We start from the raw sequence: 19,797 nt of genomic DNA, 5'->3' as shown, positions 1-19,797 counted from the left end.
GAAATGTAATTTTGATGTTAACTCCCAAACCGCTGCGCAGAAGTAAACCAAACTTCACCCATTAGTGTATTGTATCACAATCTAGTAGTTACATGTGGAAATTTGGTTCTAGGACATTTGATTTGAGCGCAATCCTCAAACTTAGGTCAAAAAAGCCATTTAAGCCTTTTCACAGTGAGATCTATGCGATATGGCCGAGAAATGTAATTTTGATGTTAACTCCCAAACCGCTGCGCAGAAGTCAACCAAACTTCACCCAATAGTGTATTGTATCACAATCTAGTAGTTACATTTGAAAATTTTGTTCTAGGAAATTTTGTTTGAGCGCAATCATCAAACTTAATTAAAAAAGTCATTTAAGCCTTTTCACAGTGAGATCTATGCGATATGGCCGAGAAATGTAATTTTGATGTTAACTCCCAAACCGCTGCGCAGAAGTCAACCAAACTTCACCCATTAGTGTATTGTATCACAATCTAGTAGTTACATGTGAAAATTTGGTTCTAGGACATTTGATTTGAGCGCAATCCTCAAACTTAGGTCAAAAAAGCCATTTAAGCCTTTTCACAGTGAGATCTATGCGATATGGCCGAGAAATGTAATTTTGATGTTAACTCCCAAACCGCTGCGCAGAAGTCAACCAAACTTCACCCAATAGTGTATTGTCTCACAATCTAGTAGTTACATTTGAAAATTTTGTTCTAGGACATTTTGTTTGAACGCAATCATCAAACTTAATTAAAAAAGTCATTTAAGCCTTTTCACAGTGAGATCTATGCGATATGGCCGAGAAATGTAATTTTGATGTTAACTCCCAAACCGCTGCGCAGAAGTCAACCAAACTTCACCCGTTAGTGTATTGTATCACAATCTAGTAGTTACATGTGAAAATTTGGTTCTAGGACATTTGATTTGAGCGCAATCCTCAAACTTAGGTCAAAAAAGCCATTTAAGCCTTTTCACAGTGAGATCTATGCGATATGGCCGAGAAATGTAATTTTGATGTTAACTCCCAAACCGCTGCGCAGAAGTAAACCAAACTTCACCCATTAGTGTATTGTATCACAATCTAGTAGTTACATGTGGAAATTTGGTTCTAGGACATTTGATTTGAGCGCAATCCTCAAACTTAGGTCAAAAAAGCCATTTAAGCCTTTTCACAGTGAGATCTATGCGATATGGCCGAGAAATGTAATTTTCATGTTAACTCCCAAACCGCTGCGCAGAAGTCAACCAAACTTCACCCAATAGTGTATTGTATCACATTCTAGTAGTTACATTTGAAAATTTCGTTCTAGGACATTTGGTTTGAGCGCAATCATTAAACTTAATTAAAAAAGTCATTTAAGCCTTTTCACAGTGAGATCTATGCGATATGGCCGAGAAATGTAATTTTGATGTTAACTCCCGAACCGCTGCGCAGAAGTCAACCAAACTTCACCCAATAGTGTATTGTATCACAATCTAGTAGTTACATTTGAAAATTTTGTTCTAGGAAATTTTGTTTGAGCGCAATCATCAAACTTAATTAAAAAAGTCATTTAAGCCTTTTCACAGTGAGATCTATGCGATATGGCCGAGAAATGTAATTTTGATGTTAACTCCCAAACCGCTGCGCAGAAGTCAACCAAACTTCACCCATTAGTGTATTGTATCACAATCTAGTAGTTACATGTGAAAATTTGGTTCTAGGACATTTGATTTGAGCGCAATCCTCAAACTTAGTTAAAAAAAGTCATTTAAGCCTTTTCACAGTGAGATCTATGCGATATGGCCGAGAAATGTAATGTTGATGTTAACTCCCAAACCGCTGCGCAGAAGTCAACCAAACTTCACCCATTAGTGTATTGTATCACAATCTAGTAGTTACATGTGGAAATTTGGTTCTAGGACATTTGATTTGAGCGCAATCCTCAAACTTAGGTCAAAAAAGCCATTTAAGCCTTTTCACAGTGAGATCTATGCGATATGGCCGAGAAATGTAATTTTGATGTTAACTCCCAAACCGCTGCGCAGAAGTCAACTAAACTTCACCCAATAGTGTATTGTATCACATTCTAGTAGTTACATTTGAAAATTTTGTTCTAGGACATTTGGTTTGAGCGCAATCATTAAACTTAATTAAAAAAGTCATTTAAGCCTTTTCACAGTGAGATCTATGCGATATGGCCGAGAAATGTAATTTTGATGTTAACTCCCAAACCGCTGCGCAGAAGTCAACCAAACTTCACCCATTAGTGTATTGTATCACAATCTAGTAGTTACATGTGAAAATTTGGTTCTAGGACATTTGATTTGAGCGCAATCCTCAAACTTAGTTAAAAAAAGTCATTTAAGCCTTTTCACAGTGAGATCTATGCGATATGGCCGAGAAATGTAATGTTGATGTTAACTCCCAAACCGCTGCGCAGAAGTCAACCAAACTTCACCCATTAGTGTATTGTATCACAATCTAGTAGTTACATGTGGAAATTTGGTTCTAGGACATTTGATTTGAGCGCAATCCTCAAACTTAGGTCAAAAAAGCCATTTAAGCCTTTTCACAGTGAGATCTATGCGATATGGCCGAGAAATGTAATTTTGATGTTAACTCCCAAACCGCTGCGCAGAAGTCAACCAAACTTCACCCAATAGTGTATTGTATCACAATCTAGTAGTTACATTTGAAAATTTTGTTCTAGGAAATTTTGTTTGAGCGCAATCATCAAACTTAATTAAAAAAGTCATTTAAGCCTTTTCACAGTGAGATCTATGCGATATGGCCGAGAAATGTAATTTTGATGTTAACTCCCAAACCGCTGCGCAGAAGTCAACCAAACTTCACCCATTAGTGTATTGTATCACAATCTAGTAGTTACATGTGAAAATTTGGTTCTAGGACATTTGATTTGAGCGCAATCCTCAAACTTAGGTCAAAAAAGCCATTTAAGCCTTTTCACAGTGAGATCTATGCGATATGGCCGAGAAATGTAATTTTGATGTTAACTCCCAAACCGCTGCGCAGAAGTCAACCAAACTTCACCCAATAGTGTATTGTCTCACAATCTAGTAGTTACATTTGAAAATTTTGTTCTAGGACATTTTGTTTGAACGCAATCATCAAACTTAATTAAAAAAGTCATTTAAGCCTTTTCACAGTGAGATCTATGCGATATGGCCGAGAAATGTAATTTTGATGTTAACTCCCAAACCGCTGCGCAGAAGTCAACCAAACTTCACCCGTTAGTGTATTGTATCACAATCTAGTAGTTACATGTGAAAATTTGGTTCTAGGACATTTGATTTGAGCGCAATCCTCAAACTTAGGTCAAAAAAGCCATTTAAGCCTTTTCACAGTGAGATCTATGCGATATGGCCGAGAAATGTAATTTTGATGTTAACTCCCAAACCGCTGCGCAGAAGTAAACCAAACTTCACCCATTAGTGTATTGTATCACAATCTAGTAGTTACATGTGGAAATTTGGTTCTAGGACATTTGATTTGAGCGCAATCCTCAAACTTAGGTCAAAAAAGCCATTTAAGCCTTTTCACAGTGAGATCTATGCGATATGGCCGAGAAATGTAATTTTCATGTTAACTCCCAAACCGCTGCGCAGAAGTCAACCAAACTTCACCCAATAGTGTATTGTATCACATTCTAGTAGTTACATTTGAAAATTTCGTTCTAGGACATTTGGTTTGAGCGCAATCATTAAACTTAATTAAAAAAGTCATTTAAGCCTTTTCACAGTGAGATCTATGCGATATGGCCGAGAAATGTAATTTTGATGTTAACTCCCGAACCGCTGCGCAGAAGTCAACCAAACTTCACCCAATAGTGTATTGTATCACAATCTAGTAGTTACATTTGAAAATTTTGTTCTAGGAAATTTTGTTTGAGCGCAATCATCAAACTTAATTAAAAAAGTCATTTAAGCCTTTTCACAGTGAGATCTATGCGATATGGCCGAGAAATGTAATTTTGATGTTAACTCCCAAACCGCTGCGCAGAAGTCAACCAAACTTCACCCATTAGTGTATTGTATCACAATCTAGTAGTTACATGTGAAAATTTGGTTCTAGGACATTTGATTTGAGCGCAATCCTCAAACTTAGTTAAAAAAAGTCATTTAAGCCTTTTCACAGTGAGATCTATGCGATATGGCCGAGAAATGTAATGTTGATGTTAACTCCCAAACCGCTGCGCAGAAGTCAACCAAACTTCACCCATTAGTGTATTGTATCACAATCTAGTAGTTACATGTGGAAATTTGGTTCTAGGACATTTGATTTGAGCGCAATCCTCAAACTTAGGTCAAAAAAGCCATTTAAGCCTTTTCACAGTGAGATCTATGCGATATGGCCGAGAAATGTAATTTTGATGTTAACTCCCAAACCGCTGCGCAGAAGTCAACTAAACTTCACCCAATAGTGTATTGTATCACATTCTAGTAGTTACATTTGAAAATTTTGTTCTAGGACATTTGGTTTGAGCGCAATCATTAAACTTAATTAAAAAAGTCATTTAAGCCTTTTCACAGTGAGATCTATGCGATATGGCCGAGAAATGTAATTTTGATGTTAACTCCCAAACCGCTGCGCAGAAGTCAACCAAACTTCACCCATTAGTGTATTGTATCACAATCTAGTAGTTACATGTGAAAATTTGGTTCTAGGACATTTGATTTGAGCGCAATCCTCAAACTTAGTTAAAAAAAGTCATTTAAGCCTTTTCACAGTGAGATCTATGCGATATGGCCGAGAAATGTAATGTTGATGTTAACTCCCAAACCGCTGCGCAGAAGTCAACCAAACTTCACCCATTAGTGTATTGTATCACAATCTAGTAGTTACATGTGGAAATTTGGTTCTAGGACATTTGATTTGAGCGCAATCCTCAAACTTAGGTCAAAAAAGCCATTTAAGCCTTTTCACAGTGAGATCTATGCGATATGGCCGAGAAATGTAATTTTGATGTTAACTCCCAAACCGCTGCGCAGAAGTCAACTAAACTTCACCCAATAGTGTATTGTATCACATTCTAGTAGTTACATTTGAAAATTTTGTTCTAGGACATTTGGTTTGAGCGCAATCATTAAACTTAATTAAAAAAGTCATTTAAGCCTTTTCACAGTGAGATCTATGCGATATGGCCGAGAAATGTAATTTTGATGTTAACTCCCAAACCGCTGCGCAGAAGTCAACCAAACTTCACCCATTAGTGTATTGTATCACAATCTAGTAGTTACATGTGAAAATTTGGTTCTAGGACATTTGATTTGAGCGCAATCCTCAAACTTAGGTCAAAAAAGCCATTTAAGCCTTTTCACAGTGAGATCTATGCGATATGGCCGAGAAATGTAATTTTGATGTTAACTCCCAAACCGCTGCGCAGAAGTAAACCAAACTTCACCCATTAGTGTATTGTATCACAATCTAGTAGTTACATGTGGAAATTTGGTTCTAGGACATTTGATTTGAGCGCAATCTTCAAACTTAATTAAAAAAAGTCATTTAAGCCTTTTCACAGTGAGATCTATGCGATATGGCCGAGAAATGTAATTTTGATGTTCACTCCCAAACCGCTGCGCAGAAGTCAACCAAACTTCAACCATTAGTGTATTGTATCACAATCTAGTAGTTACATGTGGAAATTTGGTTCTAGGACATTTGATTTGAGCGCAATCCTCAAACTTAGGTCAAAAAAGCCATTTAAGCCTTTTCACAGTGAGATCTATGCGATATGGCCGAGAAATGTAATTTTGATGTTAACTCCCAAACCGCTGCGCAGAAGTCAACCAAACTTCACCCAATAGTGTATTCTATCACAATCTAGTAGTTACATTTGAAAATTTTGTTCTAGGACATTTTGTTTGAACGCAATCATCAAACTTAATTAAAAAAGTCATTTAACCCTTTTCACAGTGAGATCTATGCGATATGGCCGAGAAATGTAATTTTGATGTTAACTCCCAAACCGCTGCGCAGAAGTCAACCAAACTTCACCCATTAGTGTATTGTATCACAATCTAGTAGTTACATGTGGAAATTTGGTTATTGGACATTTGATTTGAGCGCAATCCTCAAACTTAGGTCAAAAAAGCCATTTAAGCCTTTTCACAGTGAGATCTATGCGATATGGCCGAGAAATGTAATTTTGATGTTAACTCCCAAACCGCTGCGCAGAAGTCAACCAAACTTCACCCATTAGTGTATTGTATCACAATCTAGTAGTTACATGTGGAAATTTGGTTCTAGGACATTTGATTTGAGCGCAATCCTCAAACTTAGGTCAAAAAAGCCATTTAAGCCTTTTCACAGTGAGATCTATGCGATATGGCCGAGAAATGTAATTTTCATGTTAACTCCCAAACCGCTGCGCAGAAGTCAACCAAACTTCACCCATTAGTGTATTGTATCACAATCTAGTAATTACATGTGGAAATTTGGTTGTAGGACATTTGATTTGAGCGCAATCCTCAAACTTAGGTCAAAAAAGCCATTTAAGCCTTTCCACAGTGAGATCTATGCGATATGGCCGAGAAATGTAATTTTGATGTTAACTCCCAAACCGCTGCGCAGAAGTCAACCAAACTTCACCCAATAGTGTATTGTATCACAATCTAGTAGTTACATTTGAAAATTTTGTTCTAGGACATTTTGTTTGAACGCAATCATCAAACTTAATTAAAAAAGTCATTTAAGCCTTTTCACAGTGAGATCTATGCGATATGGCCGAGAAATGTAATTTTGATGTTAACTCCCAAACCGCTGCGCAGAAGTCAACCAAACTTCACCCATTAGTGTATTGTATCACAATCTAGTAGTTACATGTGGAAATTTGGTTATTGGACATTTGATTTGAGCGCAATCCTCAAACTTAGGTCAAAAAAGCCATTTAAGCCTTTTCACAGTGAGATCTATGCGATATGGCCGAGAAATGTAATTTTGATGTTAACTCCCAAACCGCTGCGCAGAAGTCAACCAAACTTCACCCATTAGTGTATTGTATCACAATCTAGTAGTTACATGTAGAAATTTGGTTCTAGGACATTTGATTTGAGCGCAATCCTCAAACTTAGGTCAAAAAAGCCATTTAAGCCTTTTCACAGTGAGATCTATGCGATATGGCCGAGAAATGTAATTTTGATGTTAACTCCCAAACCGCTGCGCAGAAGTCAACCAAACTTCACCCGTTAGTGTATTGTATCACAATCTAGTAGTTACATGTGAAAATTTGGTTCTAGGACATTTGATTTGAGCGCAATCCTCAAACTTAGGTCAAAAAAGCCATTTAAGCCTTTTCACAGTGAGATCTATGCGATATGGCCGAGAAATGTAATTTTGATGTTAACTCCCAAACCGCTGCGCAGAAGTAAACCAAACTTCACCCATTAGTGTATTGTATCACAATCTAGTAGTTACATGTGGAAATTTGGTTCTAGGACATTTGATTTGAGCGCAATCCTCAAACTTAGGTCAAAAAAGCCATTTAAGCCTTTTCACAGTGAGATCTATGCGATATGGCCGAGAAATGTAATTTTCATGTTAACTCCCAAACCGCTGCGCAGAAGTCAACCAAACTTCACCCAATAGTGTATTGTATCACATTCTAGTAGTTACATTTGAAAATTTCGTTCTAGGACATTTGGTTTGAGCGCAATCATTAAACTTAATTAAAAAAGTCATTTAAGCCTTTTCACAGTGAGATCTATGCGATATGGCCGAGAAATGTAATTTTGATGTTAACTCCCGAACCGCTGCGCAGAAGTCAACCAAACTTCACCCAATAGTGTATTGTATCACAATCTAGTAGTTACATTTGAAAATTTTGTTCTAGGAAATTTTGTTTGAGCGCAATCATCAAACTTAATTAAAAAAGTCATTTAAGCCTTTTCACAGTGAGATCAATGCGATATGGCCGAGAAATGTAATTTTGATGTTAACTCCCAAACCGCTGCGCAGAAGTCAACCAAACTTCACCCATTAGTGTATTGTATCACAATCTAGTAGTTACATGTGAAAATTTGGTTCTAGGACATTTGATTTGAGCGCAATCCTCAAACTTAGGTCAAAAAAGCCATTTAAGCCTTTTCACAGTGAGATCTATGCGATATGGCCGAGAAATGTAATTTTGATGTTAACTCCCAAACCGCTGCGCAGAAGTCAACCAAACTTCACCCAATAGTGTATTGTATCACAATCTAGTAGTTACATTTGAAAATTTTGTTCTAGGAAATTTTGTTTGAGCGCAATCATCAAACTTAATTAAAAAAAAGTCATTTAAGCCTTTTCACAGTGAGATCTATGCGATATGGCCGAGAAATGTAATTTTGATGTTAACTCCCAAACCGCTGCGCAGAAGTCAACCAAACTTCACCCATTAGTGTATTGTATCACAATCTAGTAGTTACATGTGAAAATTTGGTTCTAGGACATTTGATTTGAGCGCAATCCTCAAACTTAGTTAAAAAAAGTCATTTAAGCCTTTTCACAGTGAGATCTATGCGATATGGCCGAGAAATGTAATGTTGATGTTAACTCCCAAACCGCTGCGCAGAAGTCAACCAAACTTCACCCATTAGTGTATTGTATCACAATCTAGTAGTTACATGTGGAAATTTGGTTCTAGGACATTTGATTTGAGCGCAATCCTCAAACTTAGGTCAAAAAAGCCATTTAAGCCTTTTCACAGTGAGATCTATGCGATATGGCCGAGAAATGTAATTTTGATGTTAACTCCCAAACCGCTGCGCAGAAGTCAACTAAACTTCACCCAATAGTGTATTGTATCACATTCTAGTAGTTACATTTGAAAATTTTGTTCTAGGACATTTGGTTTGAGCGCAATCATTAAACTTAATTAAAAAAGTCATTTAAGCCTTTTCACAGTGAGATCTATGCGATATGGCCGAGAAATGTAATTTTGATGTTAACTCCCAAACCGCTGCGCAGAAGTCAACCAAACTTCACCCATTAGTGTATTGTATCACAATCTAGTAGTTACATGTGAAAATTTGGTTCTAGGACATTTGATTTGAGCGCAATCCTCAAACTTAGGTCAAAAAAGCCATTTAAGCCTTTTCACAGTGAGATCTATGCGATATGGCCGAGAAATGTAATTTTGATGTTAACTCCCAAACCGCTGCGCAGAAGTAAACCAAACTTCACCCATTAGTGTATTGTATCACAATCTAGTAGTTACATGTGGAAATTTGGTTCTAGGACATTTGATTTGAGCGCAATCCTCAAACTTAGGTCAAAAAAGCCATTTAAGCCTTTTCACAGTGAGATCTATGCGATATGGCCGAGAAATGTAATTTTGATGTTAACTCCCAAACCGCTGCGCAGAAGTCAACCAAACTTCACCCAATAGTGTATTGTATCACAATCTAGTAGTTACATTTGAAAATTTTGTTCTAGGAAATTTTGTTTGAGCGCAATCATCAAACTTAATTAAAAAAGTCATTTAAGCCTTTTCACAGTGAGATCTATGCGATATGGCCGAGAAATGTAATTTTGATGTTAACTCCCAAACCGCTGCGCAGAAGTCAACCAAACTTCACCCATTAGTGTATTGTATCACAATCTAGTAGTTACATGTGAAAATTTGGTTCTAGGACATTTGATTTGAGCGCAATCCTCAAACTTAGGTCAAAAAAGCCATTTAAGCCTTTTCACAGTGAGATCTATGCGATATGGCCGAGAAATGTAATTTTGATGTTAACTCCCAAACCGCTGCGCAGAAGTCAACCAAACTTCACCCAATAGTGTATTGTCTCACAATCTAGTAGTTACATTTGAAAATTTTGTTCTAGGACATTTTGTTTGAACGCAATCATCAAACTTAATTAAAAAAGTCATTTAAGCCTTTTCACAGTGAGATCTATGCGATATGGCCGAGAAATGTAATTTTGATGTTAACTCCCAAACCGCTGCGCAGAAGTCAACCAAACTTCACCCGTTAGTGTATTGTATCACAATCTAGTAGTTACATGTGAAAATTTGGTTCTAGGACATTTGATTTGAGCGCAATCCTCAAACTTAGGTCAAAAAAGCCATTTAAGCCTTTTCACAGTGAGATCTATGCGATATGGCCGAGAAATGTAATTTTGATGTTAACTCCCAAACCGCTGCGCAGAAGTAAACCAAACTTCACCCATTAGTGTATTGTATCACAATCTAGTAGTTACATGTGGAAATTTGGTTCTAGGACATTTGATTTGAGCGCAATCCTCAAACTTAGGTCAAAAAAGCCATTTAAGCCTTTTCACAGTGAGATCTATGCGATATGGCCGAGAAATGTAATTTTCATGTTAACTCCCAAACCGCTGCGCAGAAGTCAACCAAACTTCACCCAATAGTGTATTGTATCACATTCTAGTAGTTACATTTGAAAATTTCGTTCTAGGACATTTGGTTTGAGCGCAATCATTAAACTTAATTAAAAAAGTCATTTAAGCCTTTTCACAGTGAGATCTATGCGATATGGCCGAGAAATGTAATTTTGATGTTAACTCCCGAACCGCTGCGCAGAAGTCAACCAAACTTCACCCAATAGTGTATTGTATCACAATCTAGTAGTTACATTTGAAAATTTTGTTCTAGGAAATTTTGTTTGAGCGCAATCATCAAACTTAATTAAAAAAGTCATTTAAGCCTTTTCACAGTGAGATCTATGCGATATGGCCGAGAAATGTAATTTTGATGTTAACTCCCAAACCGCTGCGCAGAAGTCAACCAAACTTCACCCATTAGTGTATTGTATCACAATCTAGTAGTTACATGTGAAAATTTGGTTCTAGGACATTTGATTTGAGCGCAATCCTCAAACTTAGTTAAAAAAAGTCATTTAAGCCTTTTCACAGTGAGATCTATGCGATATGGCCGAGAAATGTAATGTTGATGTTAACTCCCAAACCGCTGCGCAGAAGTCAACCAAACTTCACCCATTAGTGTATTGTATCACAATCTAGTAGTTACATGTGGAAATTTGGTTCTAGGACATTTGATTTGAGCGCAATCCTCAAACTTAGGTCAAAAAAGCCATTTAAGCCTTTTCACAGTGAGATCTATGCGATATGGCCGAGAAATGTAATTTTGATGTTAACTCCCAAACCGCTGCGCAGAAGTCAACTAAACTTCACCCAATAGTGTATTTTATCACAATCTAGTAGTTACATTTGGAAATTTAGTTCTAGGACATTTGATTTGAGCGCAATCTTCAAACTTAATTAAAAAAAAGTCATTTAAGCCTTTTCACAGTGAGATCTATGCGATATGGCCGAGAAATGTAATTTTGATGTTAACTCCCAAACCGCTGCGCAGAAGTCAACCAAACTTCACCCAATAGTGTATTGTATCACATTCTAGTAGTTACATTTGAAAATTTCGTTCTAGGACATTTGGTTTGAGCGCAATTATTAAACTTAGGTCAAAAAAGCCATTTAAGCCTTTTCACAGTGAGATCTATGCGATATGGCCGAGAAATGTAATGTTGATGTTAACTCCCAAACCGCTGCGCAGAAGTCAACCAAACTTCACCCATTAGTGTATTGTATCACAATCTAGTAGTTACATGTGGAAATTTGGTTCTAGGACATTTGATTTGAGCGCAATCCTCAAACTTAGGTCAAAAAAGCCATTTAAGCCTTTTCACAGTGAGATCTATGCGATATGGCCGAGAAATGTAATTTTGATGTTAACTCCCAAACCGCTGCGCAGAAGTCAACTAAACTTCACTCAATAGTGTATTGTATCACATTCTAGTAGTTACATTTGAAAATGTCGTTCTAGGACATTTGGTTTGAGCGCAATCATTAAACTTAATTAAAAAAGTCATTTAAGCCTTTTCACAGTGAGATCTATGCGATATGGCCGAGAAATGTAATTTTGATGTTAACTCCCAAACCGCTGCGCAGAAGTCAACCAAACTTCACCCAATAGTGTATTGTATCACAATCTAGTAGTTACATTTGAAAATTTTGTTCTAGGACATTTTGTTTGAACGCAATCATCAAACTTAATTAAAAAAGTCATTTAAGCCTTTTCACAGTGAGATCTATGCGATATGGCCGAGAAATGTAATTTTGATGTTAACTCCCAAACCGCTGCGCAGAAGTCAACCAAACTTCACCCATTAGTGTATTGTATCACAATCTAGTAGTTACATGTGGAAATTTGGTTATAGGACATTTGATTTGAGCGCAATCCTCAAACTTAGGTCAAAAAAGCCATTTAAGCCTTTTCACAGTGAGATCTATGCGATATGGCCGAGAAATGTAATTTTGATGTTAACTTCCAAACCGCTGCGCAGAAGTCAACCAAACTTTACCCAATAGTGTATTTTATCACAATCTAGTAGTTACATTTGGAAATTTAGTTCTAGGACATTTGATTTGAGCGCAATCTTCAAACTTAATTAAAAAAAGTCATTTAAGCCTTTTCACAGTGAGATCTATGCGATATGGCCGAGAAATGTAATTTTGATGTTAACTCCCAAACCGCTGCGCAGAAGTCAACCAAACTTCACCCAATAGTGTATTGTATCACATTCTAGTAGTTACATTTGAAAATTTCGTTCTAGGACATTTGGTTTGAGCGCAATTATTAAACTTAGGTCAAAAAAGCCATTTAAGCCTTTTCACAGTGAGATCTATGCGATATGGCCGAGAAATGTAATGTTGATGTTAACTCCCAAACCGCTGCGCAGAAGTCAACCAAACTTCACCCATTAGTGTATTGTATCACAATCTAGTAGTTACATGTGGAAATTTGGTTCTAGGACATTTGATTTGAGCGCAATCCTCAAACTTAGGTCAAAAAAGCCATTTAAGCCTTTTCACAGTGAGATCTATGCGATATGGCCGAGAAATGTAATTTTGATGTTAACTCCCAAACCGCTGCGCAGAAGTCAACTAAACTTCACCCAATAGTGTATTGTATCACATTCTAGTAGTTACATTTGAAAATTTTGTTCTAGGACATTTGGTTTGAGCGCAATCATTAAACTTAATTAAAAAAGTCATTTAAGCCTTTTCACAGTGAGATCTATGCGATATGGCCGAGAAATGTAATTTTGATGTTAACTCCCAAACCGCTGCGCAGAAGTCAACCAAACTTCACCCATTAGTGTATTGTATCACAATCTAGTAGTTACATGTGAAAATTTGGTTCTAGGACATTTGATTTGAGCGCAATCCTCAAACTTAGGTCAAAAAAGCCATTTAAGCCTTTTCACAGTGAGATCTATGCGATATGGCCGAGAAATGTAATTTTGATGTTAACTCCCAAACCGCTGCGCAGAAGTAAACCAAACTTCACCCATTAGTGTATTGTATCACAATCTAGTAGTTACATGTGGAAATTTGGTTCTAGGACATTTGATTTGAGCGCAATCCTCAAACTTAGGTCAAAAAAGCCATTTAAGCCTTTTCACAGTGAGATCTATGCGATATGGCCGAGAAATGTAATTTTCATGTTAACTCCCAAACCGCTGCGCAGAAGTCAACCAAACTTCACCCAATAGTGTATTGTATCACATTCTAGTAGTTACATTTGAAAATGTCGTTCTAGGACATTTGGTTTGAGCGCAATCATTAAACTTAATTAAAAAAGTCATTTAAGCCTTTTCACAGTGAGATCTATGCGATATGGCCGAGAAATGTAATTTTGATGTTAACTCCCAAACCGCTGCGCAGAAGTCAACCAAACTTCACCCAATAGTGTATTGTATCACAATCTAGTAGTTACATTTGAAAATTTTGTTCTAGGACATTTTGTTTGAACGCAATCATCAAACTTAATTAAAAAAGTCATTTAAGCCTTTTCACAGTGAGATCTATGCGATATGGCCGAGAAATGTAATTTTGATGTTAACTCCCAAACCGCTGCGCAGAAGTCAACCAAACTTCACCCATTAGTGTATTGTATCACAATCTAGTAGTTACATGTGGAAATTTGGTTATAGGACATTTGATTTGAGCGCAATCCTCAAACTTAGGTCAAAAAAGCCATTTAAGCCTTTTCACAGTGAGATCTATGCGATATGGCCGAGAAATGTAATTTTGATGTTAACTCCCAAACCGCTGCGCAGAAGTCAACCAAACTTTACCCAATAGTGTATTTTATCACAATCTAGTAGTTACATTTGGAAATTTAGTTCTAGGACATTTGATTTGAGCGCAATCTTCAAACTTAATTAAAAAAAGTCATTTAAGCCTTTTCACAGTGAGATCTATGCGATATGGCCGAGAAATGTAATTTTGATGTTAACTCCCAAACCGCTGCGCAGAAGTCAACCAAACTTCACCCAATAGTGTATTGTATCACATTCTAGTAGTTACATTTGAAAATTTCGTTCTAGGACATTTGGTTTGAGCGCAATTATTAAACTTAGGTCAAAAAAGCCATTTAAGCCTTTTCACAGTGAGATCTATGCGATATGGCCGAGAAATGTAATGTTGATGTTAACTCCCAAACCGCTGCGCAGAAGTCAACCAAACTTCACCCATTAGTGTATTGTATCACAATCTAGTAGTTACATGTGGAAATTTGGTTCTAGGACATTTGATTTGAGCGCAATCCTCAAACTTAGGTCAAAAAAGCCATTTAAGCCTTTTCACAGTGAGATCTATGCGATATGGCCGAGAAATGTAATTTTGATGTTAACTCCCAAACCGCTGCGCAGAAGTCAACTAAACTTCACCCAATAGTGTATTGTATCACATTCTAGTAGTTACATTTGAAAATTTTGTTCTAGGACATTTGGTTTGAGCGCAATCATTAAACTTAATTAAAAAAGTCATTTAAGCCTTTTCACAGTGAGATCTATGCGATATGGCCGAGAAATGTAATTTTGATGTTAACTCCCAAACCGCTGCGCAGAAGTCAACCAAACTTCACCCATTAGTGTATTGTATCACAATCTAGTAGTTACATGTGAAAATTTGGTTCTAGGACATTTGATTTGAGCGCAATCCTCAAACTTAGGTCAAAAAAGCCATTTAAGCCTTTTCACAGTGAGATCTATGCGATATGGCCGAGAAATGTAATTTTGATGTTAACTCCCAAACCGCTGCGCAGAAGTAAACCAAACTTCACCCATTAGTGTATTGTATCACAATCTAGTAGTTACATGTGGAAATTTGGTTCTAGGACATTTGATTTGAGCGCAATCCTCAAACTTAGGTCAAAAAAGCCATTTAAGCCTTTTCACAGTGAGATCTATGCGATATGGCCGAGAAATGTAATTTTCATGTTAACTCCCAAACCGCTGCGCAGAAGTCAACCAAACTTCACCCAATAGTGTATTGTATCACATTCTAGTAGTTACATTTGAAAATTTCGTTCTAGGACATTTGGTTTGAGCGCAATCATTAAACTTAATTAAAAAAGTCATTTAAGCCTTTTCACAGTGAGATCTATGCGATATGGCCGAGAAATGTAATTTTGATGTTAACTCCCGAACCGCTGCGCAGAAGTAAACCAAACTTCACCCAATAGTGTATTGTATCACAATCTAGTAGTTACATTTGAAAATTTTGTTCTAGGAAATTTTGTTTGAGCGCAATCATCAAACTTAATTAAAAAAGTCATTTAAGCCTTTTCACAGTGAGATCAATGCGATATGGCCGAGAAATGTAATTTTGATGTTAACTCCCAAACCGCTGCGCAGAAGTCAACCAAACTTCACCCATTAGTGTATTGTATCACAATCTAGTAGTTACATGTGAAAATTTGGTTCTAGGACATTTGATTTGAGCGCAATCCTCAAACTTAGGTCAAAAAAGCCATTTAAGCCTTTTCACAGTGAGATCTATGCGATATGGCCGAGAAATGTAATTTTGATGTTAACTCCCAAACCGCTGCGCAGAAGTCAACCAAACTTCACCCAATAGTGTATTGTATCACATTCTAGTAGTTACATTTGAAAATTTCGTTCTAGGACATTTGGTTTGAGCGCAATTATTAAACTTATGTCAAAAAAGCCATTTAAGCCTTTTCACAGTGAGATCTATGCGATATGGCCGAGAAATGTAATTTTGATGTTAACTCCCAAACCGCTGCGCAGAAGTCAACCAAACTTCACCCAATAGTGTATTGTATCACAATCTAGTAGTTACATTTGAAAATTTTGTTCTAGGAAATTTTGTTTGAGCGCAATCATCAAACTTAATTAAAAAAGTCATTTAAGCCTTTTCACAGTGAGATCTATGCGATATGGCCGAGAAATGTAATTTTGATGTTAACTCCCAAACCGCTGCGCAGAAGTCAACCAAACTTCACCCATTAGTGTATTGTATCACAATCTAGTAGTTACATGTGAAAATTTGGTTCTAGGACATTTGATTTGAGCGCAATCCTCAAACTTAGGTCAAAAAAGCCATTTAAGCCTTTTCACAGTGAGATCTATGCGATATGGCCGAGAAATGTAATTTTGATGTTAACTCCCAAACCGCTGCGCAGAAGTCAACCAAACTTCACCCAATAGTGTATTGTATCACATTCTAGTAGTTACATTTGAAAATTTCGTTCTAGGACATTTGGTTTGAGCGCTATTATTAAACTTAGGTCAAAAAAGCCATTTAAGCCTTTTCACAGTGAGATCTATGCGATATGGCCGAGAAATGTAATGTTGATGTTAACTCCCAAACCGCTGCGCAGAAGTCAACCAAACTTCACCCATTAGTGTATTGTATCACAATCTAGTAGTTACATGTGGAAATTTGGTTCTAGGACATTTGATTTGAGCGCAATCCTCAAACTTAGGTCAAAAAAGCCATTTAAGCCTTTTCACAGTGAGATCTATGCGATATGGCCGAGAAATGTAATTTTGATGTTAACTCCCAAACCGCTGCGCAGAAGTCAACTAAACTTCACTCAATAGTGTATTGTATCACATTCTAGTAGTTACATTTGAAAATTTCGTTCTAGGACATTTGGTTTGAGCGCAATCATTAAACTTAATTAAAAAAGTCATTTAAGCCTTTTCACAGTGAGATCTATGCGATATGGCCGAGAAATGTAATTTTGATGTTAACTCCCAAACCGCTGCGCAGAAGTCAACCAAACTTCACCCAATAGTGTATTGTATCACAATCTAGTAGTTACATTTGAAAATTTTGTTCTAGGACATTTTGTTTGAACGCAATCATCAAACTTAATTAAAAAAGTCATTTAAGCCTTTTCACAGTGAGATCTATGCGATATGGCCGAGAAATGTAATTTTGATGTTAACTCCCAAACCGCTGCGCAGAAGTCAACCAAACTTCACCCATTAGTGTATTGTATCACAATCTAGTAGTTACATGTGGAAATTTGGTTATAGGACATTTGATTTGAGCGCAATCCTCAAACTTAGGTCAAAAAAGCCATTTAAGCCTTTTCACAGTGAGATCTATGCGATATGGCCGAGAAATGTAATTTTGATGTTAACTCCCAAACCGCTGCGCAGAAGTCAACCAAACTTTACCCAATAGTGTATTTTATCACAATCTAGTAGTTACATTTGGAAATTTAGTTCTAGGACATTTGATTTGAGCGCAATCTTCAAACTTAATTAAAAAAAGTCATTTAAGCCTTTTCACAGTGAGATCTATGCGATATGGCCGAGAAATGTAATTTTGATGTTAACTCCCAAACCGCTGCGCAGAAGTCAACCAAACTTCACCCAATAGTGTATTGTATCACATTCTAGTAGTTACATTTGAAAATTTCGTTCTAGGACATTTGGTTTGAGCGCAATTATTAAACTTAGGTCAAAAAAGCCATTTAAGCCTTTTCACAGTGAGATCTATGCGATATGGCCGAGAAATGTAATGTTGATGTTAACTCCCAAACCGCTGCGCAGAAGTCAACCAAACTTCACCCATTAGTGTATTGTATCACAATCTAGTAGTTAAATGTGGAAATTTGGTTCTAGGACATTTGATTTGAGCGCAATCCTCAAACTTAGGTCAAAAAAGCCATTTAAGCCTTTTCACAGTGAGATCTATGCGATATGGCCGAGAAATGTAATTTTGATGTTAACTCCCAAACCGCTGCGCAGAAGTCAACTAAACTTCACCCAATAGTGTATTGTATCACATTCTAGTAGTTACATTTGAAAATTTTGTTCTAGGACATTTGGTTTGAGCGCAATCATTAAACTTAATTAAAAAAGTCATTTAAGCCTTTTCACAGTGAGATCTATGCGATATGGCCGAGAAATGTAATTTTGATGTTAACTCCCAAACCGCTGCGCAGAAGTCAACCAAACTTCACCCATTAGTGTATTGTATCACAATCTAGTAGTTACATGTGAAAATTTGGTTCTAGGACATTTGATTTGAGCGCAATCCTCAAACTTAGGTCAAAAAAGCCATTTAAGCCTTTTCACAGTGAGATCTATGCGATATGGCCGAGAAATGTAATTTTGATGTTAACTCCCAAACCGCTGCGCAGAAGTCAACCAAACTTTACCCAATAGTGTATTTTATCACAATCTAGTAGTTACATTTGGAAATTTAGTTCTAGGACATTTGATTTGAGCGCAATCTTCAAACTTAATTAAAAAAAGTCATTTAAGCCTTTTCACAGTGAGATCTATGCGATATGGCCGAGAAATGTAATTTTGATGTTAACTCCCAAACCGCTGCGCAGAAGTCAACCAAACTTCACCCAATAGTGTATTGTATCACATTCTAGTAGTTACATTTGAAAATTTCGTTCTAGGACATTTGGTTTGAGCGCAATTATTAAACTTAGGTCAAAAAAGCCATTTAAGCCTTTTCACAGTGAGATCTATGCGATATGGCCGAGAAATGTAATGTTGATGTTAACTCCCAAACCGCTGCGCAGAAGTCAACCAAACTTCACCCATTAGTGTATTGTATCACAATCTAGTAGTTACATGTGGAAATTTGGTTCTAGGACATTTGATTTGAGCGCAATCCTCAAACTTAGGTCAAAAAAGCCATTTAAGCCTTTTCACAGTGAGATCTATGCGATATGGCCGAGAAATGTAATTTTGATGTTAACTCCCAAACCGCTGCGCAGAAGTCAACTAAACTTCACCCAATAGTGTATTGTATCACATTCTAGTAGTTACATTTGAAAATTTTGTTCTAGGACATTTGGTTTGAGCGCAATCATTAAACTTAATTAAAAAAGTCATTTAAGCCTTTTCACAGTGAGATCTATGCGATATGGCCGAGAAATGTAATTTTGATGTTAACTCCCAAACCGCTGCGCAGAAGTCAACCAAACTTCACCCATTAGTGTATTGTATCACAATCTAGTAGTTACATGTGAAAATTTGGTTCTAGGACATTTGATTTGAGCGCAATCCTCAAACTTAGGTCAAAAAAGCCATTTAAGCCTTTTCACAGTGAGATCTATGCGATATGGCCGAGAAATGTAATTTTGATGTTAACTCCCAAACCGCTGCGCAGAAGTAAACCAAACTTCACCCATTAGTGTATTGTATCACAATCTAGTAGTTACATGTGGAAATTTGGTTCTAGGACATTTGATTTGAGCGCAATCCTCAAACTTAGGTCAAAAAAGCCATTTAAGCCTTTTCACAGTGAGATCTATGCGATATGGCCGAGAAATGTAATTTTCATGTTAACTCCCAAACCGCTGCGCAGAAGTCAACCAAACTTCACCCAATAGTGTATTGTATCACATTCTAGTAGTTACATTTGAAAATTTCGTTCTAGGACATTTGGTTTGAGCGCAATCATTAAACTTAATTAAAAAAGTCATTTAAGCCTTTTCACAGTGAGATCTATGCGATATGGCCGAGAAATGTAATTTTGATGTTAACTCCCGAA

Source organism: Corythoichthys intestinalis, unplaced genomic scaffold (genome assembly GCF_030265065.1).
Source record: "Corythoichthys intestinalis isolate RoL2023-P3 unplaced genomic scaffold, ASM3026506v1 HiC_scaffold_27, whole genome shotgun sequence".
Taxonomy (NCBI): Eukaryota; Metazoa; Chordata; class Actinopteri; order Syngnathiformes; family Syngnathidae; genus Corythoichthys; species Corythoichthys intestinalis.
The sequence above is the reverse complement of the archived record's forward strand: the minus strand, read 5'-3'. Positions refer to the sequence as shown.